Source organism: Lissotriton helveticus, chromosome 3_1 (assembly GCF_964261635.1).
Source record: "Lissotriton helveticus chromosome 3_1, aLisHel1.1, whole genome shotgun sequence".
Lineage (NCBI taxonomy): Eukaryota > Metazoa > Chordata > Amphibia > Caudata > Salamandridae > Lissotriton > Lissotriton helveticus.
This window is the reverse complement of record NC_136061.1, coordinates 479,526,762-479,547,413: the sequence shown is the minus strand read 5'-3', so window position 1 is coordinate 479,547,413 and position 20,652 is coordinate 479,526,762. Positions and strand designations below refer to the sequence as shown.

The 20,652-nt window shown below is 42.2% G+C and overlaps 1 long non-coding RNA gene across 3 annotated transcripts in view; it reads right to left on the bottom strand.

Moving 5' to 3' along the window:
- The window catches only part of LOC144822622 (uncharacterized), a 755,115-nt gene that overhangs the window by 225,906 nt on the left and 508,557 nt on the right, over positions 1-20,652 (bottom strand). The gene's annotated exons all lie outside the window — the stretch shown is intronic.

Here is a 20,652-nt window from a genome sequence, read left to right as displayed (position 1 = left end):
CTCTTCATGTGTTGCGCAAGGCTATTGGCTTGCGGTGCATAAAGAGCTGTTCTAAGATGGGTTATTCTAAAATCTTCCAAGAAATCCTGCATATCTTGGGAAGTAAATTGTACACCGTTGTCAGTGATCAAGAAAGTGGGAATACCTTCACAGGCAAATCCATCCTTGAGGAAGTCTAGAATCACTTTAGTGCTGGCAGTGCACACACACCTTTTGGACACCCACTTCGAGGAGTAATCCACCAAAAGAATAACAAATCTCTCAGAAGGCCCCAATAATTCAAAAGGGCCCATAAGATCCAAACCCAGCTTAGTCCAAGGTTCACAGGGAACCTCCACCGGAAATAAGGGAGCAGCATTGGTGACCCTAGTCTTGTCATTGGTGGCACATTGGTAACACTCTTTGACTACCTCCTCCACTTGATGGTCCATACCTGGCCACCAACACCTCTCTCGGAGTCGGGCCTTATTGAGACCCCTTCCCAAGAGCCCTAGTGTGCAAGATTAACAAGTTTAGATCTCAAGTTACAAGGAGGTATTAACCTCTCACCACGCATTAACTTGTTTTGCAGTAACAATAGCTCATCTCTTTTTAAGTTAAATGGGCTTAAAGATAGGCAAATAAAATGACATATCATAAAAATGAGTTAATATTAAAATATTAAAGAAAGGAAGAAACGCTAAGGGCAATTAAGGGGGTTTTAAAACTTCTTGTTGGTTAGGCTGTAAGCGAAATGAACGTCTGGCACAAACATCAAGGTACGTTGTAACAGGGAGCCATAAATCTACACGTTTTGCAGCCATATAGGAAAGACAAAGGAAATATCCAGTCTGTGATAATGACAAACATTGTACCACCATGCTCTAAAAGAAATGTTTGAAAAGTCTTTCCAATTAGCTGTAATCTGCTGAAATGCAACTGCTATCAATAAATCAATGATTTTAACATTGAATGTAACATTTTCCCAACAGAGAGAAAGACTTCCCAAACAAATTTGAGTGAAAGAAAAAGAAATTTGGGTGTGAAAAATCAAATTAATTTGGGACCAAACTTGTTTCTAAAAATTATGCACAGTCTGACAGGAAAATAACATGTGAAATACATTTGCATTCGAAGCAGAGCATGTCCAGCAAACATCCTGAACTGTAGACATTTTTTTGCTTAAGTCATGTGGTGTAAAGAAGATTCTAATATAGATAAAAAACAAAGACTGAGTAATATTAGCTGCTCTGAATGATTTGCGAATTTTTATCCATATCTTATCCCACAGAGGAGTTGGCCAAGATGTAGCAAAGTCACATTCCCATTGCTCTTCCACTTTAGATTTCAGCCTAATAGTATCAGTAGTGTGAAGATATTTGTAAATAGCAGAATCCTTAGAAGTGGTATGTAAAAAAGAGTGAAGTTGTGTGGTAGAGTTGAGAGTTATAGGAGAGCTGTGGGAATGAAACAGCCGAGTGTAGGTATCCATCACTGCCTCTTTAAGCAAAAGGTATTTGTGTATGAAAGAAACAGGTAGGGTAAATGAGTGACTAAGCACTGAAAAAGGTATGAAAGTCGATTGTGAGAAAAGTTGAGATATCCAAATCAATCCTGTTTGCCTCCAGGTCTTCCAATAGAAAGGTTTATTTTTAATTAAGACATAGTTATTATGCCAAATGGTGGAATTAAGAAAAACATTTATTGTAGTAGGAGGAGAAGGGGTAAAAGTTAAAAGCAATTTGGAGGTGTATTTATGTATGGGAGTGGACAATACTTGTGGTTTACGTGAGAAAGAAAGATATTCGGCAAAGGAAAAGGGGGACAGGAAAAGGCGTTCAATCGTAGTCCATAAAGGACAATCATCTTCGGAATCCTTCAACCAAAAAGAGGCCTGTCGCAGAAGGAATTCCTTCTGATAGGCCGGAAAATCCGGAAAGTTCACACCACCGTCCGATTTTGGACGTATCAGTCTGATAAGGGACATCCAAGGTTTTTTGTTGTTCCATAAAAAGGAAGAGAGAATGGAGTTAATCTTCTTGAAAAATTTAGTAGGGATAGGGACCGGAATATTAGAGATAGTATAAATAACAATAGGCGATAATATCATTTTAATGGCATCAAGGCGACCCCACCATGATAAGTATAGAGGATGCCATCTGGCAGTCAGATCCGATATCTTCTGAATACATTTGCTCATACAGAGCGAGACTGTATCAGAAATTGAAGAAGTAACATGCAACATGTAAATTTTGTTAAAGGTAGGATCTCGTATTTGTCGTTATTTAATTTATACCCAGAGATCTTGGAGTATGCTCTTACCTCTTCTAAGAAAGCAGGTATAAAAGTACTAGAGTTAGATAAAAAAAAAGTAAAATGTCGTCAGCATATGCAGCAAGTTTAATATGGGAATGTAGTGATTGAAAGCTGTGTATGTTGGGGTTCTGATGGAGTTTAGAAAGAAAGGGTTCCAAGGCCAAATTAAAAAGGAAAGGGGAGAGAGGGCAACCTTGACGGACACCTCTACCTAGGTCAAAAAATGAAGAAACTAAACCATTAGCACAAACCGCTGCACGAGGATTAGAATAGAGAAGAGAGATTAAAGAAATAAATTTAGGGCCAAAACCAAACCATTCAAGAGCAGAGAATAAATAAATCCATTCCACTCTGTCAAATGCTTTTTCAGCATCCAAAGCGATTGCTGCAAGAGGATGCTTCAGATGTGATGATTTGGATAAAACATTAAAAAGAAGTCTAGTGTTATCTGATATAAAACGCTCTTTGACAAAACCGGATTGCTCCTTGCCGAACAGATCAGGTAAATGAAGATCCAATCTTATAGCTAATGCCTTGGCAAATATTTTGTAGTCAATGTTAACCAGGGAGATGGGTTTATAGTTTTTACAATGCTTAGAGTCTTTCCCTTTCTTGGGTATAAGACAAATATTAGCATCAGAAAAGGAGCCTGAGGAACTACCTAATGTGATGAAAGAGCCTATTAGGGAGTGCAATTTTGGTAATACTAATTTGGAGAAATGAAGATAGAATTCCACCGTAAAACCATCCGGGCCTGGGGCTTTATCTTTTTTAAGGTGTTGAAGTGCAGTGGATAGTTCTTGCTGTGATAAATCTGTTTCTAAAGAAGTAAGATCAAGAGGAAAATGTTGGGGTTTGTGTATGCTGGAGAAAAAGTGTGATATAGACTGGGCAGAAGGGTGAGTGTGGGAGGAATATACATTTTTGTAAAAGAGAGAAAATTCATTCAAAATGTCATCATCCTTATATTTGAGGTCACATTTTTCATCGTAAATAGATTCAATATTTAACTTGTTATGCTTAACCTTTAAGTAATTAGCCAGAATTCTCTCAGCCTTATTCTTACCCCGATAGAATTTTGCACTGGATTTTAACAAAACAAAGAGTCGTCTTCTGTCGATTTTTTGTTGAATTGTATCTTAGCATCTATAAGGGCTGTTAAACACTCCTGAGATTGTGAAGTGTAGTAGGAGTGCTCCAATCTCTTAATCTTTTGAAGAAGGTCCCTAGTAAATTTACAAGCAATCCTTCATTTTTTTGCAACAAAACTGATTATAAAGTCTCGTGCTGCAGCTTTAAAAGCATCCCAAATGGTATGCGTGGGTATTGAGTTAGTATCATTAATTTAAAAAAACTCATAAAAAAAGTCTGTAAAGGAAGCATTAAACTTTGGGTCCAGGAGAAGTGCATTGTTAAAACGCCATCTCTTAGGTCCTTGGGCTATAGGTAAAATGACAATATTTATCGAAACAGGGGCGTGATCAGACAATAAAATAGGGCCAATTTCTGCATTGGTGAGAGTTTTTGCAACATTATTACAGACAAAAATGTAATCAATTCTTGATTGAGAATGATGTGAAGGGGAATAAAAAGTGTATTCATTAGCAGTTGGAATACAAAGACGCCAAGCATCAATAAGCTTATGTTGCATAACTGCCTGAACAAAGAATTTGTGAGATTTATTTGGGATAAATGGAACTTTGGAATGTCTATCCAAAAAGGGATCAAAAGAATGGTTACAATTGCCTGCTAAGATAAAGTTATCATCCATAGACTTGGTAATTTGAGTAGCCATCGTATGCCAAAAAGTAGGGTCACCACCTGTGGGAGCACATACATTTAGAAAAGAGATTGGAACACCCCTACGAGATAGTTTTACATGTAACCATCTACCATGCGTGTCTGCTTCTTGAGTTACTAAAGAAAAGGTAAGGGATTTACGACATAATATCATCACTCCGTTACGTTTGCCATCACCTGGAGAATAAAAAACTTCACCCACCCAACCTCGCTTAAGTTTTAAAGATTCAATATCAGAGAGGTGGGTTTCTTGTAGGAATGCAAAATCAACATTAAATTTGGCTAGATGAGACAAAATTCTCTGTCTCTTAATAGGAGAATGCAAACACTTAACGTTCCATATAACAATTTTTAACGACATACAATAGTAAAAAGACAGTAATGTAAACAACGGAGATAGGAAGAAAAAAGAAAGCCCAAATCAATTAAACATTTATAGCAAGAAGGAGAAGAAGAGAAAAAGAGAAATTCATGGTAGGAAAGACTACAAAGATCCAAATAAGATGATAGATAAAAGGTACGGAAGAATGAAGCATAATGAGAAAATGAATAACATAACAGTAGTACATAGAGAGACCAAAAAAGAGAGGAGAGCCATGAGGATAGTGAAATATTAGAAAAGGAAGTGACACCCGTTGTGATAAAAGGGAAAGGAGAAAAGAAAGAAGAAGGGGGAACAATTAAGGAAAAAGAAGAAATATGCGAAACAAATAAAGGGAAAACATACCTACACAAAGGGAGAGGTAAAGAAGATGATAGGGAACAGAGAGGGAGGAGGGGTGGAACCGCATGGAGCAGGCAGGGCATCCAGGGTCAGCGAGACGCATGATCGGGAAAACGCCACGGGGTAAAGATACAAATCTACGGAGACAATGAATAACATTATTAAAAAAGAACAAACATTAGAGAAGAATTGATAAAATCAAATATCAATGACAACAGTAGAAACAGCATAGGACGCAATAACTGTAATAAAATGACCTATTAGAGATAACAAACGTGTAGAACAAAGCACATCAAAGCAGAAGGTATTGAACATGTGACGAAAAAACAAGAGTTGAAAGGGTCATGCAGAGAAAAGAGAGAGGCTCAGGGAGGAAATGAAGAAGAGGGACCAGTAGAGTCCATATTGGTCGTCTTGCAGGAATTCAGGAGCTTTGGAGACGCACAGGACATTTGTAGGTCATTGTTCTATTGTTATACGTGACTTTGAAGAGGCAAGGATGGAAAAGCCCATAACGAGCACCTATTCATTGCAAGTCAGCTCTCTTATTCAATTCGCTGTAGCTTTGGCATAATCCTGCGCGAAGAACAAGGAGGAGCCCGACCAGGTGAGTCGTGAAGAAGCTCTGGCTGCCGCGAGCACCTTCAGGAGATCAGTATATTCTAGAAAGTACAAAATGACTCCCCTTGGTCTCAGCGAAGTGGAAGTTGTAGAAGGAGTGCGGCCCAGACGGTGAGCACGTTGAATATTGAGCACAGTTCCATCTGGGAGATGTAAAAGTTTGGGAAGAAAGGATTTTAAAAAAGTGATAGGGTTGTCCCCCTCACATCCTTCCACCAGGCCGTAAATGCGAAGGTTGTTGTGTCTGTTACGGTTCTCAAGATCCTCCACTTGTCGTTGGAGAGAAGTGACCTGTAAATGTAGATGACAAACTGTGGCAGATGTTTCTTTGAACGATAAAATGCTTTGTTCCATTGATGTGACCCTCGCGTCCATTTGAGACCAGTTGTCTGTCAACACTTGCAGCTTGGCGTTGGTTTCCTCCATAAAGGGACGCAAAGCCCTGATTTCCTCTAATTAAAGTTCCATGGAAACTGGCAACATTAACTTGGGCGGAGAAGGAGGGTCCTTTTTCAGTCTTTTAGTATTAGTTTTCCCTGAGACTGTCGAAGGTGATTCCATCGTGAACTGCGTGTTTTGAATAGAAGACGCTTAAGAGGTTTCAAATCTGGAAAATTCTGAAAATATCTTTGAGTTTTTAATAAAGGTACGCTGTGGATTTGTGTGCTGAGTACGCTGTTTTCAGCCTTCCCGTAGGGTACACTCATATCGAATCTCCAATGAAGCACCAAAAGGAGCAGAACCGCAAAAGATGTACACCTGAAAAAATTGAGTGGCTGCACAAGGAAAAGACACCTCAAACAGCGGACTTAAGAATATCACTATATGTGCTCAGGCTGCATAAATATGTCTTCAGATGGCATAAGAGCGGAGAAAAATGGATATTGATATTAAGACATAAGGGCAAAAGGAGTCAAAGCCATGATGTATAAAAGCTGGGCAGCATGAACAAGGCAACAAGGCGCATTTGAAAGTTCAATGTGGAGAGGGGAAGGGAGCACACAATGTGCAACAGCTAAAAAGTGAACTCCAGCCCAAAGAACATAAAGCTCCCACTCCTGATAGAAAAAAGAAGAAAAATAAAAAGGCATTCAATGACAAGAAGCAAGTTGGTCCAATTTGCAAATCAGCATGCTGGAAGGATAACGTGGTGAGCAAGTGAAGAGCACAAAATGGCTGCCACGCATGAGGAGAAAAAGTGCCTGAATAAACAATGTAGAAAGGATTATCATTTGAAACCCAGTTGATTCCAGCAGGAATGCGGCAAGAAAAGAAGTGAGAATACGATGTGGAGCATTGATTTATTGCAGGCTACTTCCTGGTGACATGAGAATCGCCGAAAACTGAAGAAAGACGCATCGTGCGTATAAACAAGATGGCAGCCGCAGTCAGCAAAGAGCCGCAACCGAACTTACTTTGACAAAGGAAAACGATATAACCGTGAATCCAGCATCGGGAAGGGTCTCAAAATGTGCCCATGACCTTCCGACGCCCGAATCCGTCTCCTGGAAGGTAAGAAAGTGGCAATGTCCGCGAAGTTCGCCGACCTCAGCGGAGCGCTCACCCCGATGCCGCCAGGCTCGTTAGGCGCCAAGCCACGCCCCCCACAATAGCTCATCTCTAATAGACCAAAAAGGTATTAGATCAACATCATCACTCTTGCACCCAGGCCAACCTCTGACCACAAAATCAGCAACAATAGGTTTCGCCTTTGGAAATCGCTGGGTTGCTTGTATGCAGCGGGTCTATCTCTGCCAGGAATTCAGGTAGAGAAAGATGCAGCTGCATGTGTCCCAGACACTCTGAAGATTATATGTATGATGAAAGAAAATCTGTTGCGATGAAAGAGATATGAAGAATTTCGTGAGTACTCCCTCATCGGCCCTGAATAATTTGAGATGATACATACCAAAGCGACCTTTACCTCATGTCATCCACAAAAGAATTAAGGACAATAGAATTGACTAAACTCGGGATGACCCGGTCGGACGATAATATTCATTCTATTATTTGGAGTTTGGAGTTGGATTTCCTGTAAAAGTATTGTTGCTCGAAAATCCCCTGTTTTTTTGGTTAACTGAAGAGTGTGTATCTGCATAGGCCCTGAGGAAGGTGGTTGCAAACCCACCGAAACGCACGTCGATCCTGCGTGGAACCAGATAGAACATTCTGTAGTTCTTATTTTGGCAGATGTTTTTTCCTGCCACATAAATCAAGATGTGTACAGATACTGGATGTATATGGTTGGTGTGAAAGGGTATGAATTTGAGTGAGTGTAGTATGAGAGCATTGATGGTATTTTATAGCCAGGGTGACACATGTTTTGTAATTGTCTTGGAAATTAATTCTGTTTTTGTATAACAAACCTTTTTGTATAAAATGATGCACTATGTGCAAGTGTGATAAATTATGTACTAAAGGAATGTCATATTTATAAAATGGATAAAAAATGATATAAGAAGTAAAAAGAAAAAGAGATAAAATCACGATAAAATAAATAAACAAGAAAAAGTATAATCAAAGAAAACATCTGTGTTGTTGTGTTTTGAAGGTTCAAGATAAAGAAATGAACTATGTTTAAATATATAAAGTAGATAGGTCATGAGGGAACTTTCTAGTGTTGTACTCAATTTTACCCCTCTTTCCCTGGCCTCAAGTTTTGCTAGAGAGGTCCCCTTCTTTATGTTATAGAAGTGGATCACAAGACTTGGCCTCAGCCCCTTCATCTTCAGTGACAGCAGGTTCTTTAACCCAACACATTCTCCTAGATTTAGCATCACAAAAGTGATCTTGGACTTCAATAGGTAGTCTTGGCAAACAATCTGCAGCCTTATTAGCAGAACCAGGAAGATATTGCACCTGAAAATTTAACTCCTCCACACCCTCACTCCATCGCTTCAACCTGGGAGTCAATCTCTCACTCTCTGTGCAAGAGAACACTTGCACTAATTGACGATGGTCAGACCTTACAACAGGTCAAATCTAAAATGTCTGATTGCCTAAGCAATGGCAAGCGCTTCTCTTTCAATGCTGGAATATTGTTGCTCAGCTTTAGTGCCCTGGATGCAAATGCAACCACTTTCTCAACCCCAGCATCCAATTGAGAGAGAACTGCACCCAGTCCAAACAGACTAGCATCTGTAGGGAGCACTGTCTTCTTTCTTGTAGGGGCATTTCACTAATAGCTCGCTTAACAGAACAAAAAGTAGCATTGCAGTCATCACTCCACACAAATTGGGTTCCCCTCTTCAGAAGAGTTCTAATGAGCTCTATATTAGTCACAAAACCCTTGACAAACTTGGCATAGAACTCAGCGAGCCCAAGAAAAGATCTCACTTGTTCTTTATCAGTGGGAGCAGGGGTGTCAACAACACTCTTGGCAAGTTCCAATTTTGGTTGAATACCCTCCCCTGAGATCACATGCCCTAAATAAGTGACAGAAGACACACCAATTCTACATTTCTGTCTGTTGACAGTGAGTCCCATGTCCGACAACTTCAAGAGAACTTTCCTCAACAAGGTGTCATGTTCATTCTCATCTTTACCATAAACCAGGATATCATCCTGGAAGACCAATATGTTCGGCATATCACCAGGAACCATCTTTATGACACGTTGGAAGAATGCTGTTGCCGAGGCCAATCCAAATTGCATCCTGACAAAGCGAAAAGCTCCCAACGGTGTCACAAAGGCTGTTAGATGTTTAGAGTCCTGGTGGAGTGGTACCTAGTGATATGCTGATAAAAGATCTAGCACACTAAATACTTTGGCTCCATTGAGCATAGTAATGGACTTAGCAATGTTAGGGAGAGGCCGACGGTCCACCCATAACCATTTGTTCAGGCTTCTTCAGTCCACACACATTATGATGTTCTTTCCACCATCCTTATGGGCCAATCCAACTGCTGCCAACGATTCAGAGGACTCAATTTCCTCAATTACTTTATTAAACACACAACATTGGAAGCAGCAGTCACCAAACTAAAGATCACTAGTTAACCGCTTTTTATGTTCATTATCCCAACATGCATGCGTTATAAGCCACGCCCTTGCTCAGCTACCAGTACATCCAGAAACATTTTCGAGAGATTCAACATATGTTGGGTGATGCTCTCCCCTTTTTTCAACTTGGCTACTCAGTAAGCGACTATACCATTTCCCAGTTAATTCATTCTAGTAACATTGGGTTAATCCTATTATCAGTAGGTAAACCGGCATGATCATTTTAGAGACCCGGTATTGTTACCCGTAACTCGCCGAACAGACGGTCGAGTTTTAAACCTTAACGGTGCACTCGTGTTCTTCATCTCTATTTCAAACTACTGATCTGTAAATAAATGCTAAAGTGTAAGCCTGCTTCTATTAGGCAATTCACTGGCATGATCACCCCTTCACGGTCAAAAATTCCCCTCTCGTTGCACTCGTGTTCAGCATTGTCATTTCAAACCACAGACCTGTAAATAAATGTTATATCACAAGCCTTCTTCTATTAGGCAAATCACCGGCATGAAGACTTGTTTACAAAACAGCTCCACGTCGATATCTTCACAGTTTTGTACACTAGCCATATTTTAAACACCGCGTACGGAAGCACACATACAATTCTTCTGTTTTGGCACCGCAATGAAATGCTCGTCACTGTTTTTATCTTCATATGCATGTTTTTCTTTGACACTCCACGCAGTGGGCAACATTATTTTTATTTTTTGTGATTTACGTCATGTATATAAGCGCAACACTCGTTGAAGCATGTTATTGTTACAGAATATCCCCAGATGAAGGCAGTTTTGGCCGAAATGCATTGGGATGACCGAAAGCCATATGAATAAATGAATGAACCCCGACTTATATAGCGCTACTTAGCCCATACGGCGTCAAGGTGCCTAATCCAAATAACTATAATATCCACAGCACAAGCTTACTGATAGGCCTTGATGAAACACCACGTTTTTAGTGTTTTTCTAAAAAGGAGCAACGAAAGTGGCGCCTTAATGTCAGCGGCGAGGGCATTCCACAAACGTGGGGCCACGGTTGCAAAGGCCCTACCTCCCCATCTGACTTTCTTAATGCGCGGGATACACAGAAGATTCATGTTGGAAGAACGAAGGCTCCTGCTGGGGGTATAGCAGGTTAGCAGGGAGCCTAAAGCATCCGAAGGTCCTGCCAATAATGCTCCAAAAACCAGACACAAAATTTTAAACAAAATTATGTGCTGGATCGGAAGCCAATGGAGATTTTTCCTGGCTAAAGTGGCAGAGAAGGAAGTGGGGACGTCCAATACAAATCTCGCTGCCGCGTTCTGCAGAGGAATCGAGGAAAGCAGTAAGATGTGAATTCAGGTGAGATTCCAGCATCTTGGCAGGGGCTGCGAGCAGGGAGATGGGTCTAAAATTTTTAAGATTTTTTGGATCCAGGGCGGGCTTATTGAGAAAGGGCTTAACTATCGCCTTTTTCCAGGCTGCCGGAAAGATACCCTGAAGGATAGCACCATTCATCACCCCCAATAGTGGGGGTAACAGGGTATCCCTACAATCCTTCAGAACTTTTAAAGGGCAGGGATCCAGCGGGGAGCCTGATTTAGTTCTATTCAGCAGAGAGTCAAGATCTTCAATGGTAAGTGGGGGAAAGACCATAAGGGTCTTCGCCGGATCTCTGGACCAGGGCTCGGGACTATCCTGAGTCAAACTGGAATTGACATCGAGAGTCTTTCTTTGTGCTTCTAACGTAAGGTAGATATCAACAATTTTAGAGTGGAAGAACTCTGAAATCCTGTCGCAGAGCTCTTGCAAGGCTACGACGGGGTCCGGTTCTTGTAGAGAGCACAAAGAATCGACAATCTTAAAAAGCTCCCTCGATGAAGAAAGGGACATGGTACGTTTGGAAAAGAATTCCTGTTTTTCCCTGATGATCCTGGCCTTATATTCTCCCAGCAGCCGCTTATGACAGTCTCTCTCCATCGGCTCCCAAGATTTCCGCCATTTCCTCTCCTGCCTCCTACAATTCTGCCTCAAGAGTCTCAAAGACTCTGTGAACCAGGGGGTAGAGGGTTTAGCCCTTGCTGAATAGCGGAGAGATGCTGGGGCTAGCACATCAACTGCTCTAGAGATGGGGTTGTCGAGCTCCTGTGCAGCTGCACCGGCATCTCTAGTGGCTAAGAGGGCCACGGACCCAATGAGGGGGGCAAGAGCCTCATTTGTGATATTCCTAAAGCATCTCTTCGGGATTCGGTTGGCGGAAACCTGGGTAGTCAGTGGTCATGCAGAAGAAATCAATTCTAAGGGCACGGCCAAATGATCTGACCAAACCAGTGGTACGGGGGGGCCTGAGGAGAGCCTAGGGTCGTTGGAAAACACCCCGTCCAAAATATGCCCTGCCAAAAGAGTTGGGCTGTTTACCAACTGAAGAAGACCACATGCAGTAAGTGGGTCCATCAGGGAGAGAGTGTCTTTCGAACTCAGGTCGTCTAAATGAAAATTTAAGTCCCCTAGGATGGTAAAACGAGATTTACCAAAGTAAGGTTCCAAAATTCTAAACAAATCATGACTAAAATTGGACCTGGGACCAGGAGGTCTATAAATAAGAAGACCGAAAAAGATACCGATGGAGAAGAGGAAATGCAAAAGTGCATAGCCTGAAAGGGGTCAGAGGTCATTAGAGAGGACTTGTATGCGACAAACAAAAGAGGTTTTGTAAAGAATCGCCAGACCTCCCCCTCTCGGTTTTACTCTATCAGATCTATGTAACGCGTAGCCTTCCGGGATTGCATTCAAAAGATCCGGACCCGACGAATCCGTGGCCCAGGTTTCCGTTATAAAAACCCAAGAGGGATTCCTAGCCGAGACAAAGTTATGGAAAGCAATATTATTTTTAATTAACGATTGAGCATTAATCAAAAAAAAACTTTCCGAATGTAGGAGTACCCCATCAGTAGAGGGAACTCGTATACTTCCGGAAGCCAGAGTGGAGGAGGGGTCACTATGACAAATACGGCAAGTGGAAGTACTTAGCAAGGCCTCAGGAGTGGATCTATGGTGACAGGGTAAGGGAGATGGTTTCAAAGCAATCATATCTGCGACAGAATAAAAACGAAATACCTGACGAGCTACCGAAGAGACATCGTCCTCCCTGCACAGCCCGTCCTGCAGCACGTCCTTGTCGCGGACGGGCGCAGACGGGCAGAACTCTGGCATAACTCCGGCAGAATTCCGGCGACCCCGCTGCGCGAGTCCGCTGCGCGACAGCGTGACCTCCTTAAGTAGACGACTAGCGTCCTTGTGACGACTAGACCGTCAGAGCGTCTAGATGGTGCCGCCGGGTGTACCTCTATCCCCCCAATATAGCCGCCAAAGTGCAACAACACCGGGAGTACCGGGAAAAGGACCCGCCAAACAGCGGTGCTTCTACCAATTATTCTGCGGGTGAGAGGGCAGTGAAGATAAAAAAGGGAAAATGGCAAACAATGATTAAAATAAGATAGCAAAACGGGAATTTTAAAAATCCTAAAGTAAGGCAAGCAATGCGTAAATCACCAGCGCAGCGCATTCAGGACGCTCTGATTAGCAAACAGGGCTTTTCCCTAGGTTTTTCCTCCTTAAGTAGACGACTAGCGTCCTTGTGACGACTAGACCATCAGAGCGTCTAGATGGCGCCGCCGGGCGTACCTCTATCCCCCCAATATGGCCGCCAAAGTGCAACAACACCGGGAGTACCGGGAAAAGGACCCGCCAAACAGCGGTGCTTCTACCAATTATTCTGCGGGTGAGAGGGCAGTGAAGTTAAAAAAGGGAAAATGGCAAACAATGATTAAACTAAGATAGCAAAACGGGAATTTTAAAAAGCCTAAAGTAAGGCAAGCAATGCGTAATTCACCAGCGCAGCGCGTTCAGGACGCTCTGATTAGCAAACAGGAATATGAATATTATAATGCATTCTGGGAATCGAAGTATACAACTTTCTGAAAATTCACTCAACAGAATTGTGATGCAACAGTTCTAATTTCTAAATTTCTTCTTCATGTACAAAGAACTTTTTCATGTCAATATTTTTGATTCATTAAGGAAACCTTCATAGTAAGGACTTCAGCGTCAGTGCCCGGGGGGACATACCCCATTTGAATGGGGATGCACTCAGAATAATGACCCTTAATGCCACATTCATGACAAGTGGAATTTTTTGCATAACAATTAGGGTAGTTAGATGCATGATTGAGACTCCCACAATGATAGCATTTAGTTTTAAGTCACTAATTGTGAGTCTTGAGTTCAGGTGTTTGAATCACTTTTTTGCAGACATTGTTAACACGGTCTGGTGAGACTTCTTTAAGCAAAACACCCTGAATGTTACTGGGAGTGAGACAATTCTCAGTCACTGGCTTCTACGCCTGGCTGAGAGGTGGTTATTAGTGACCCGGATGGCCCTAAACGGGTTACTTCCTTCAGTTGATGCCCAAGCAGGGACTACTTCGGGTGATTGATCCATCCCCTTTCCGCAGACGGGGGGGCTGAGGACATCGTCGAGTCAGACTGACGGCTCAGGGATCCCTGCACAAAGAATTTCTATTGCTCACAGCTGCTCCTTCTGTCCCACCGTACGTTGCATTGCCCAGTGGTCATCCGGACTGGAGTCCTGAATGGTGCAACCCTTGGATCTGACCGTTTGGTCTGAAGAACTGAAGAGGCGGTAGTGGAGAACTGGTTTGTTGTACTACTGATATCAGGTGAGTTTGTTTTGGTTCTCTGTGAATATGGTACCGTTTGGGTTTGAGTTTGGCACGGTCTAAGGTCTGTCTCAATGTAAAAGTATTTGCTAATACTTTGACAGGTAAAAACTAACAATTTGTTTATTTTTTTAAATGCCTGGCCTAAGCAAACTTTGGCATATGTGTTGTCATTGTTGTTCTGCAGATGCTCAATTTTGATATGTATGTGAAACATGGTCTTGGCCCTATTATGTTTAGTACATTATGGCACAAATATACGAGGGACAATGCCGATTTGCAGTGGCCTTTGACAGGCACTTTTGTTGAACAGTCAATGTTTGACTCCCTTAAGACTTGGCAGAAGGAGGCCAGACAGAGGTGGGTAAAGATGGAGAGAGACACATGGAAAGGGAAAATGCAAACATTGATGCAAAAAGCTGCAGCATATGATAGAGAAAACAGGAGACAGGAATTGAATGTGAAGATAGGAGATTTCGGTTGCATATTGCAAGTCTTATTAGGCCCAAATAGGAAAATGTTACTTTTGTGGGGTGTTGTTAGAGACTTGACCCCGCCTCCTTGTTCCCCACAGAGGACATATCCCACTGTTCCCTTACAGTCACAGCAGCCTGTTTCATCTGCTCCTGCCGTTTCCGTATCTCCAGCTGTTACTTGGACAGCTTTGACTACCGCACCCACTGCTCTTTCCTCGTCCTTGCCATCTTTGATGACTGTGACCTCTCGTACATCTACTGTTCCAGCTCCTGTGTCCTCCGTACTTTCTCCTTCGGTGCAGATGTTAACCATGATTGTAAATGTTACCTCTGTCACTTCTCCTTCTCTGGTTCTTCAACCTCTGATGTTTTTGCATGCTGAGACACCAGTATGACTGTTTGGGGACAGGGATTGGGCAAAAGTCTGGGAACTAATGGGTCAGTTGGAGCACTGTGGACTAGAAGAAGATGAGAAGGCAGTGTTAGCAAGACAGGCTGTGAAGTGGGCTAGTAATCTGGTTTGTGGCACTGATGACATTTAGCAAGCTGTGCGTGAGTTTGAGCCTTTTCTACAGCAGCACATTCTTCAGCATATATCCGCTACATTGATTAACCTTTGGTGCACATACATTAAAATTTAGGCCCCACAAGTGGTATTTGATATTAAGGACCGTGTTTTTGTAACTGATTTAGCCCCAGGACAGGTGCTCAAAAAAATTGCTACTATAGTTTCTTACAGAGTTCAGATGTATGAAAAGAGTCCTACTAAAATGACTGAGTTCCCTTTGTGTGAGATTTATCCATGAGTTAACAGACCAGCTCGGTAATGTCACTAGACCAGCCATAGCAGCCCGTTTTCAGGAGCAATGGGTTTATAGTCCGTGGCAGAGAAGTGAGGTTTTAGCCCTTAAGGCTACATTGCCCAACCCTAGGAACAATCCCACAGCTTATTATAAGGAGTTAACAGAGGCTGCTTCTTCTACTGTTAGGACTCTTGATGATATTGAAATGTTTTTTGGTATTCTTGTTCCAGTCGATATTTGGCAGCAGGTGTATACTCAAGATCATGTTGCAGAATTGGGCGGTACATGGGATGTGATTAAAGGATGGGATCAGGAAAGGAAGCCAGGAGATAAACCATGTGCTGAGATACTTGCTTTGTCTGGTAGGATCATTACATACATGCGCACTCTTAATCCACATAAGAAGGTAAGTTGAGACAGATTGACGGCTTGTTGACAGAAGAAGGATGAGGGTGTATGTGATTTCTTTACTCGGTTTACAGACACGTTTTTGGATTATAGTAGGCAGGATATGTCCACTGAGGGAGGAGTTTGATTGTTTGATAGGCTTGATACTAATCTTCTTCCTGAAATAATGATTTGCTTGCATCCAGCAGTAATTGGTCTTTCTCTGTTATTTGGAATATGGCCCAATATTATGAACCCCGAGACCAGGAGGAAAAAGATAAAACTGATAAAAAGCATAAGGACTTAAAGATGAATGTGCTGCGGCAGCAAGCATTTATGGTAAATAGTAGGGGACGAGGTGGTCCTTCTACACAACTTCCACATACCAGGCAGCCCTCTGCGACACCTTTGGGCCCAAATCAGTGTGAGTATTGTAAGGAGGAAGGACATTGGCACAGCCAGTTTCCGGTGCTTTTACAGAAGGTTGCGTCCCCCAGACTACGGGGTTCTGGTGGTAGACTTTGTGGGACCGACAGAAATCAAAATGCTGCGACTTCTGTGAGCTGTTCTGCCATTAATTATTTGGATGACCCAAGAGATGGAAAGTATTATCATGATGATTAGGACATGGATGATGTGACAGGTATGTCTTACAGTTAGGACAGCCAGGGGCAGAGTGAGGGACCAGTCCCGATACCTGTAGATTAGCGGTCCTTATAGAGCTGATTTGCAAGGGCCGAATAAGGAATTATTGGTGGATTCAGGTGCGACAAAGAGTTCTGTTTCTTGACATATGGTCCCCAGGGTGGCTCTGTCTGGCCAGAATAATGTTTCGGTGAGTTTTTCAGGTGTACCGGTTGCAAGCCCCATTTCCCGACCCCTTGCATTAACTGTTGGTCCTTTCACGGTGGAATCTCTGTTCTTGTTAACATCTAATTGTGGTAAAAATTTGATATGTTTGGACCTGTTGAAGAAATGATATGCTACTATCTATTGCTCCCCTGCAGGTATCTATATTACTAGAGGTCTGGATGTAAGTACTAGACAGTATTTGTCTCAGGATGCACCCCTTCCAGTTGAATTTGCTCAGGTACCACCCACACTGCGGGCCACAGGTGATACAGATGTGGGTTTGTTACATATACTACTGGCTTCTATACAAGTTAAAGATAATGCTGTTCTACCCCGCTTTCCTCAATATATGATACAGCAGGCATGCGAACAGGCTCTTCCTCAGAATATTCAAGATATGATATGAAAGCGAGTGGTTGGGGAAACGTCTGCCAACATTTGTAATAGTCCTTTTGTCTCGGTACTTAAGAGGGCACCTTCGGGTTCCCCTGATGTTCTTGATGATGTTTATTGCTTTGTGATTGATTTGCGAGAGGTTAATAACATTGTGGTTCTGTAGTTTCCAGTGGTTCCTGATATTACTAGGCTCTTAACGATTCCATCTACTGCTAAGTTCTTTACTGTTATTGACTTGAAAAATGCATTTTTTAGTATTCCTATCCACCGAGACAGTAGGTATTTGTTTGGATTTACACTGGCTGGCAGAAGCTTTAGATTCTGTTGTGCTCCTCAAGGCTATGCGGAGAGTCCTAGTATCTATATTCAGGCATTACAAAGTCAATTGGGTTTACTATTGCTTCCTCCAGGTAATGTATTGGTGCAATATGTCAATGAACTATTGATTGCTTCTGATAAGGAACAGGGTTGCAAAGACAGAATGGCGAAATTGCTATTGCATTTGGCACATCATGGTCACAAGGATTCTCCTTCCAGATGTTAGTATTGTTGACAGGAGGTTACCTACTTAGATTACCTACTGTCGAAGGAGGATAGGAGATTGATCCTTGAGCATATCAGTACCATGGTTAAAATGCCCATTCCACAAACTCAGGAAAACGTACGTGCTTTCATATGAATTACTTCCTACTGTCGACAGTGGATACCAAATTACTCGCTACTTTTGCTTATTTTAATAATGAAAGCAGTGCATGATCCATTGCCTTGGATGCCCGAATGTCAGCAGTCTTTTTTACAATTGTAAATTGCTCTTTGTTTGGCTCTGGTACTTGGCACATCGAATTATAACAAAGCGTTTGTGCTGTATGCCATAAGATGGCTGGCTGCGCACTTTCTGTCCTAACACAAAAGTTTGGGGATAAGGATAAGCAGAGGCCTTGTGCTAATTTTTCTGCAGTGCTAGATCCTGTCACTAGGGTCCTTCCGAGTTGCCTGAGAGCCGTCTCGCTGTGGCCACTTCAATCAGGCTGGACTCTACTTGATACACAGTTATGGTACCCCATGCTGTGGATACACTTTTAAATAAGACAGAGATACAGCACCTTACCAGTGAATGTCTTACTTGCTAAGAATTGACATTGTTTGCTAAACACTTTACGATTAAAAGATATGCCCCTCTGAATCCAGCCATGGTACTACCCCTCCCTTCTGAGAATGATGCAGTCGACCAACATGACTGTATTTTCTGGTCAGAGGAAGAGACGAAAAGATGGATAGACCTGACTGATGTTCCCTTATCTGACCCTCATGGAGAACTATATGTCGATGGCTCTTTTTTAAATTACCAGATGGCACCACCACTGCAGCTTATGTTGTCACTACATTGCGGATGGTGGTGAGACATCACGGGTCCCTTATCAGTTGGCTCAGGCTGCTGAGCTTGTTGCCCTTATACAAGTTTGTGATTTAAGTGACGGACTGGTTGTCAATATTTATACTGACAACCAGTACGCATTAGGGGTTGTACACAATTTTTGGCGTCTTTAAACAGAGAGACGGTTTCTTACCTCTCCTTGTGCCAGGATTCAGAATAGGCACCTAATGTTATGGCTATTGCCTGCTTTAACGCTCCCCAAGAAATCGGCAATCATCAAGTGCAGCACCTATAGAAAGGTTACAGATGATGTGGGTTGAGGGAATGATTTTGCAGATCAGGTACCTAAGGAAACAGCCCGAAGTGAAATGAAACGTATGTTCATTGCAGGTCCAGCTAGGTGGGTTCCCGAACTTGCCATGTTTAAAAATACCCTTGAGAGTGTAAAAGAGATACAGAGTGAAACCCCGATAGAAGAATTCACAAAATGACAAGAAAGTACCTCACAGTTGAAGAAGGAAGGGTATTGGATTGATAAATCAGGGCAACAGAAATGGATGTTGCCTGAGACATATGTACTTCCTGTGGTTATACTGTCCCTTGGTTCAGCTCATATTAGAAAAAAAGGTCATTTGTAAATTGTTAGCCCATGTGTGGCATAATGATAACAACTCCAAGACAGCTGCACATTTGATAAAATACTGTATGGTCTATATGATCCCTAGTGTGTGCAAAAGTCCTAGGCAGTCTAAATCGTAGACAACAAGTAATGGAACCCACTAATGACTAGGAACAGGCGTGCAAGAAATACATAATCATACGTAAAGTACAGACATGTTTTTAATAACCATAATAAAACAATTCATATATAAAAGAGACTAACATTGTACAGATCATATGACAATACAGAATTAAAAGTATTATATACACTTATTGTACATAATAACAAACAAAACACTGTAGCAGGATTAATTAAAACTGACACCACAATTGGTTATTGCCAGGTGTCCAAAAACAATAGAAGAAGAATTACCCGCCGCGCGTTTCGGCGAAAACGCCTTCTTCAGGAGTCACAAATAACCATCTGCAATTACATATTAATACTATATGATGCCTAGTCCAGTGAAGGGTACCCCTGAACCACTTGGTCATTTTGCATCCCCCACTTTTCCTTTTCGTAGTCCTTCAAGTGGACTACAATGAATTAGAGCGATGCAATAATCTTAAGTATGTTTTGGTTGTTGTATGTGCTTTCAGTAAATGGGTTGAGGCCTACCCCACTAAGGATAACACAGCCATTGCGACTGCGAAGGTACTCCTTAAAGAGTACTTTCCTTGTTTTGGCTTGCCCTGAGTTATCTAGAGTGACAACATAAGCCATTTTAATGGGAAAGTGATTACATTAATTTGTAAAAGTTTACATATTAAGCAGAAATTCCATGCTGCCAATCACACCCAGTCAACTGGCCTTTTTGAGAAGTAGAATGATACTCTGAAATTGAAATTGGCGAAAATACAAGAGACAACAAGGTTAAAATGGCCAGATGCCCTGCCATTAGCACTTTTTTTTAAAAAGAACAAGAGCTCATTCTAGTACTGGATTGTCACCTTACTAGGTTGTGTTGAGGCGCCCGGCAAATGTCTGGGGCATCCTGTGTCCTCATAAATATTAAGATATTGAATATCCTGTGTTGCTTCATTATCTTGCCCATTTAACAGAACGTGTGTGTTCTATTCATCAACAGATACAGGAGTTTTTTACCTTCTGTACCAGTGGTGCCCGGCCACGACGTCCAGCCCCGGAATTTTGTGCTCATCAGCAATTTCCAGCGGAAGAAAGGTTTGAAGCCGCACTGGAAGGGTCCTGAGCAGGTTCTGTTCTGGACACAAACGGCTGTAAAGGTTGCTGGCCAAAGAAACTGGGATAATGCTACGCACTGCCGGAGGATTTCTTTGCCATTTCCATACGATCATTGGGTGAAAGAAGGCATGGGGGACACAGAGTGCGAGCAGTTGCCGAGGTTTGTTTCCTTCAGCGCTCCCCAGTTGAGCTGGACCCAAACAAATAAGGAGAACGATGATGTTTTTAATGGGGCTGCTCCCCCAGAAATTCGAGCTATTCAGGAGTTTTTTTATTAACCACACAGTGACTGGGGCTACAAGGTTCAATACATTGAGTCCAAGGAGAAGAAAGATTTGGGATGGAC